This window comes from Mastigoproctus giganteus, chromosome 2, assembly GCF_048544385.1.
Source record: "Mastigoproctus giganteus isolate SK-2022 chromosome 2, ASM4854438v1, whole genome shotgun sequence".
Classification (NCBI taxonomy): domain Eukaryota; kingdom Metazoa; phylum Arthropoda; class Arachnida; order Uropygi; family Thelyphonidae; genus Mastigoproctus; species Mastigoproctus giganteus.
In genome coordinates this window covers 191,383,263-191,389,444 of record NC_143576.1, presented here as the reverse complement: position 1 = coordinate 191,389,444, position 6,182 = coordinate 191,383,263, and the positions used below count along the sequence as shown (strand labels likewise).

General features: G+C 41.3%; 1 non-coding gene across 1 annotated transcript; it reads right to left on the bottom strand.

Moving 5' to 3' along the window:
- Positions 1 to 2,382: 2,382 nt before the first annotated feature.
- LOC150089861 (5S ribosomal RNA) lies at positions 2,383 to 2,501 on the bottom strand. The gene has a single exon (XR_016546710.1). It is a non-coding gene; the product is annotated as a 5S ribosomal RNA (ribosomal RNA).
- Between the last annotated feature and the right edge of the window lie 3,681 nt (positions 2,502 to 6,182).

Sequence of the window (6,182 nt, the reverse complement as noted above, 5' to 3'; positions counted from 1 at the left end):
CTATATCAATATGTGTGGTGGGGAGGGAATCCCGTTTCAGTACTAGAATTTGCAAGAACATTCACATTTTTCCGCCTTCCTTTCAAATGTATACTACTACACTTTACACCTCCTGTCAGACTACAATTTCAGTACACACGTTGCTGCAAATTCAGAATATTCGAAAATTCTCATCCAGTATGCGCACAGTTAGCCCAAGGAAACCAAATACTGTACTGTAGAACAAAGTTGCATTTCATGAACCCTGGAACAACAGATTAGCGTTAGTAGTGGCATAAAACGCAAGGAATCAAGCTCATACAGCATTTATAAAAAATAAAAGAAAAGAAACAATATTTCACATATCCGTTCGGTCCAATACTTTGTCTAGTTCTTTTTTGAATTTAGTTACGCTATCAACTGCCACAACAACAGATTAAAGTTTATGCAGCAATCAACCACTCGCTGGCTAAAAACAAAGTTTCGCAGATCTATTCTGGAGCCAGTCTTCTTCAATTTGAATTTATGTCCCTCATGTGCTACTTTGAGAAAGGGAAAGAATAACATGAACACTGAGCTTACTCAAAGCCTTATCACTATTAGTATTATTACTATTAGCCACATGGCGCAAAGAAGCCTGGGCTTATGCTGCACCAGCCCAAAGAAATGTCTAACTTAGCCTGAGAAAGTGAGAAAGAGAGAGCAAGAATAAGAAGTTGAAGGGAATCAACAAGAAAGAGAAGAATGATGATATCCAGATTGGTATCTGTAATCTGTACAGATTACAGATCTTGTTTTCAGGCTTCTGCTCATTGTAATAGACTGGGGGGGGGGGATTTGGTATCCTGGGTGTGCCAAGAACACACTCACCAGATGTAACCAACTGGGGCCAAAAACATCTGAATCAGATCATCTCGCAGGTGGCTGGACTCCAGATGCTGCAATTTGCAAAAATTTGTTCTCCTCACGAATATTGGTGCTATTCCCTATATTGGTTCAGCTGCTCTGAATTCCTTCTAAAACGGATGAAACACAAGCAATTGCTCATGATATCTCAAAGGCTTTCGATCGTGTTTGGCATAATGGTCTTCTAAACAAAGTTCCATCTTATGGTTTGCAAACAGTTTTTTGTAATAGGTTATCCAGTTTTCTCTCGGATCGCACAATGAGGGTGATGGTAGATGGCTTCTTGATTTGCAAAGGATCTCTTCACAAGACGGAGAACCCTCCTGGAACAACAAAGGCAGACTTGAACAAGATGATCTACAACAGCGAAGGATATATCCACCGAACCAAGGTGCCCATTAGTAAAACAGAACATTTGTAATAACAGAACTGTAAGAATCACAATTCTTGACCCCTCCAGACAAACCTGCCGAAATCGAGAATCAATAATTTGGACGTTACCAGCTGGGCTGACAACGCCAAAGGCCTTTTGGCAACCTACACTAGGGCTCTCTTGCACGGTGCCTTCTCTGCCACTTCCCAGGAAGGAGGGGAGGGGATGGTCCCCATCCCTCCCACCTCGCTTCCCCACTCTTCCTTCTGGGGGGACATGGGCCTGTCTCATTGCCAAATGCAGGGGTCAATCTCTCTATCGACCCTCTTACTTCCAATTTCTACCCCTCCAATCTTCAGTCTCCCCACCTACCCTGTCTATTTCACACAGAATATGCCCCACACACGTCGAAACGTAAAAGTACTAATTTTTCTGTTCGCCCAATTTTTCGACTTTATACACCTTTCTGCGTATATTTCCTACAGACAGAGTCATCACTTTTTATAGGCCCTAGCCATTGAAATCCCAGGAAATTAGGTAGCAGGACCTGTCAGAGTAGAATTCTTGTGTGTTGTAAATGGTTTTCCTCCACGGGGCGAAGTGTGGGCAACGTTGGGTCCCATTACGGGCTCACGGCTAAATGACCAGATGAACAACGTTACAGGACACTACACCGTACAATATCCATACACTTTTAAATCTTTGGCATTTACAATGTACTGTATCACAAGACAATGTAAACTCGCGCTGATGGGAGAAACCCCGGGTACCGTTTGATCCTCAACACACTGAACACTGAACACACTGTTCTGTTGCTCCTCTGGTCATTTTAACGCTGTGTCCGTAATAGCTAATGTGATTAAATGTTAGCATTAGCATTAGCATTATTATTATTATTATTATTATTATTATTATTAGCCATATGGTACAAGGAAGCCCGAGGCTTATGCTGCACAAGCCAAAAAAAAAATTCCCGAGTTACCCCCTGTGTGTGTGTGTGAGAGAGAGAGAAGTAGAAAGGCATCACCAAGAAAGAGAAGAATGATGATATCCAGCTCAGGACCCTGGGTTTGCCAAGCCCATACTCACCAGATGTGAGCCCCCGGGGTTAAATGAAGTAAAGAAGCCAGCAGCACCCGGTGCTCCCAGGTGGTCACCCTCCCAAGTATTAACCAGGCCCAACGCTGCTTAACTTCGGTGATCAGACGAGAACCGGTGTATTTAGCGTAGTCTGGCCGCTGGCCATTAGTAGAGATATATGATACAAGAAAGCAAGCTTATGCAGCATCAGCTAGGAAAAAAAAAAAAAAACTTCCGCTTCATCCCTCCATTCGTTCGAAATACCTGTCCAGCTGAGCCTTAAATTTATTTAGGCTATCAACTTCCACAAAAAGGGATGGAGGTCTGTTCCACCAACCATGTTGCCCACACCAGCCCTTTGGAGGGAGGAAAGGAGGTTCATCAGTGTTATAGTAATTTACTCTGGCTGGTCATGCCACTTCATTTCCTCATATTGTAGAGGCTAGGACCTAAAAAGAAAAAAAAAAAAAAGATATAGTATTATCATTAGTTCTGAAGCATGATGCAAGAAAGCAAGCTTATAGAGCACCAGGTCCGCTCCCTCCAAATGTATATCTAGTTCAGCATTAATTTATATAAGCTATCAACTTCCACAACAACAGATGCAAGTCTGTTCCAGCAATCAACCAACTAGTGGCTAAAGGCAAACTTCTGCAATTCTATTCTACAACTGTCCTTCGTCAATTTGAATCTCTGACCCCTCAGGTTCTTAATCTCAGCGAATGGAAGTATCCCATCAGCATTGAGCATGCTCAACACGTTCAAGGCCTTGCGCACCTCAATCAGATTATCTCGCAAGTGCCGTCTCCAGAAGCTGCAACTTACAGAATTTAAGACCCTCCGGGTAAGAGAACCCCTTTATTTCTTTCAGAAATGTTATTGCCCTTCTCGGCACTCGTTTTGGCAACTCTACATAATTCCTGTATGCAGTACAGGTCTGAAGGCTTCAAGACCTGCACTGCTAACAAATGTGGCAGGAACATCCAAGTATGTGCCTTATACAAGGGTATAATCACGTCCATGGCTCTACTAGCAAAATTCCTATATATCATTGACAAAACTAGATGGCAGGCCGTCTGCACTGCTAAGTAAACAACATTTCCCACTGTACAATTACTTCCAGGTCTTTTTATCCGTCAGCTCCCTGAGTGTAGTACTGCACAGTTAGTACTGCTACCCATATACAGTATTTTGCCTTTGTCAATATTAAAGATCAGTTGCCACTTCTCAGCACATCTACCTAACTTTTCTAGATCCTGTTATAGTGACATACTGCCTTGACTATCATTAAAAACCCTGGCAACCTTTTCATCTTCTGCAAACATGGACATTAAGCCTTCATCAATAACACTGCTAAATGCCAAACAACAAAAATTGGAGCAGCACCGAACTCTGGGGAATGCACTAATAACATTAGTCCACGTAGAGCAGTGTCCATTTTTTACCATTCTCTGCCGTCTCCCACTCAACCATCAATTTAATCTATTTCAACAACTTCCCCTTAATGCCATACCGCTCCAATTTGTATAGCAGTCTTCCCTGTGAAACAGCATCAAAAGCTTTGCCGAAATCCAAGAATATAATATGAAAAGTAATTTTGGCATCCGGTTCCTTTGTGAACACATCGTAGTATCCAATCAAATCGTCAGACAAGACCTACCCTTAACAAACCCATGCTGTGTCTGAACTATTACCGCAGTCTTGATTGCATGATCCTTCATCACTTCTTTAACCAGTGACTCCATTATTTCCCCGGAACAGAAGTTAAACTTACAGGGTTGTAATTTTATGTCTCACCAATTGATCCTACCTTTCGTGAATTAGGGATACACCTACACATCTCCAGTCCATGGGAAACCTCCCCTGAATCTAAGGATGCTCTCATAATTTTTGCTAAGCGTTTACTTACCTCCTTGCTGCGTCCTTCAATATAACTGGATCGATTCCATCTGCCCCAGGTGTCTTTTTTATGTTTAAGTTCAAAACTTTTATCTCCCGTTTGCTCTCCGTTATTACAAAATCGTTTAGTTCCCTGTAAGCATTAGAATTATCATTAGCATTAGCATTAAAATTAGTTGAGACTCATGATACAAGAAAGCTAGCTGATGCAGAATCAGCTGAAAAAAAAAAAAAAACCGCCCCATTTCACTGATCCGTTCATTCCAAATGTTTTTCTATTTTTGCCTTAAATTTATTTAAGCTATCAACAACCACAACAACAAATGGAAGTTTGTTCTAGCAATCAACTACCCGCTGGCTAAAGGCAAACTTCGCACATTTATTCTAATACACGTTCCTTTCCTCTGTTTGAATCTGTGCCCCCTCAGGTTTGTAATCTGAGCAAGAGGAAGAATCCCATCAGCATTTAGCCTGCTCAATCCATTCAAAGCCTTATACACCTCAGTCAGATTGCCTCGCAGGTGCCTAGGCCCCAGATATTGCATCCAACAGAATTTAAGCCTTTCTTGATAAGAAAATCCATTTATTCCCTTCGCCAGTCTTGTGGCCCTTCTCTGTACTCGTTCTAGCAACTCTGCATTCTTCCTAAAATGAGGCTACCAGACGTGTACGCAGTACTCAATGTTTAGCCTAACCATTTCTTTATACAAGGAGATAATCACCTCCTTGTCCCTGCTCACAAAATTCATATATATGATTAACAAAACCCCATGACCAACTCTGGCAGGCTCTCTGCATTGCTCAGAAAGCTTCATATCTGACTGTACAATTATCCCCAAGGATTTTTAATTCTCCAATATCTTGAGTGTAACACCACATAGTGGGCACACTTCTCTGGGGTTACTTCTACCCATACGCAGTACTTTGCATCTGTCAATGTTAAACTTCAGTTGCACTTCTCAACCCATCTACCCAAATTTTCCAGATCCTGTTCAGCAGCATATTTGGCACTAATATTTGGCTTTATCATCACAATATGCAATCATTTATGGAGGACACTAACATCAAAATTTTTTAATGTCAACTATTATTATTATTGTTTATTTTTTTGGAGTTTGAGAAATTTATAATTAACTTTGTGTATAATAAATGTGTAACAATATCTTGTTAATAATTAGGATTCTGAAGTCTTTAATGAGTTTTTGATGACATTTATTTGATGACTTACAATAAATATTGCAAGTCATATACGTTTTTCAAGTGGAAATCTGCTATACACCAATGGAGGCCTAGAGGGGAACAGGTATCTTTTGTGTTATCAGACATTCAGTCTAAAACACTGATGGATACAATATCTTTCTATTACAGAAGATTTAGGAGAAGTCCGGTTGGCCTACCACCCTAAAATTCACTCATGCACACCTTCTCGATGGTAAGCCCTGTTACGTCACTTAGGTGGCAACGAACGTGTAGAGTGGTTCCCTTCAAGACGCCTGGTCAGTGTGAAGAGGAAAAGACCAAACCCTCAAACATAGGACAGCACAACAATGAAAACAGATGGCCCTCAGTCCCCAGCGGCTTTCACTCTCCTTCTTACGCAGCGAGAGGATCAGAGTGGAAGCACAGGGTGCTAAGAATCTCTGGGTACGACCAGGTCGTACATGCACGGAAACTGAACTTGGCCTGTTACAACGTAAGATTATTCATCGGTGAAGGCAAGATATTAGAGCTGGAAAAAAGAATTAGAAAATGTGAATTGGAATATCATCGGCTTGGCTGAAACAAGAAGAAGAAATGGAACATTTATAAGTTTATCAAGTGGTAATCTGCTATACACCAAAGGAAACAATGAAAGGAGTGAAGGCGGAGTTGGGTTTCTGGTCCATAAAGATTTAAAAACAACATTTTGGAATTCAAAAGCCCATCATCAAGGGTGTCAAGACTA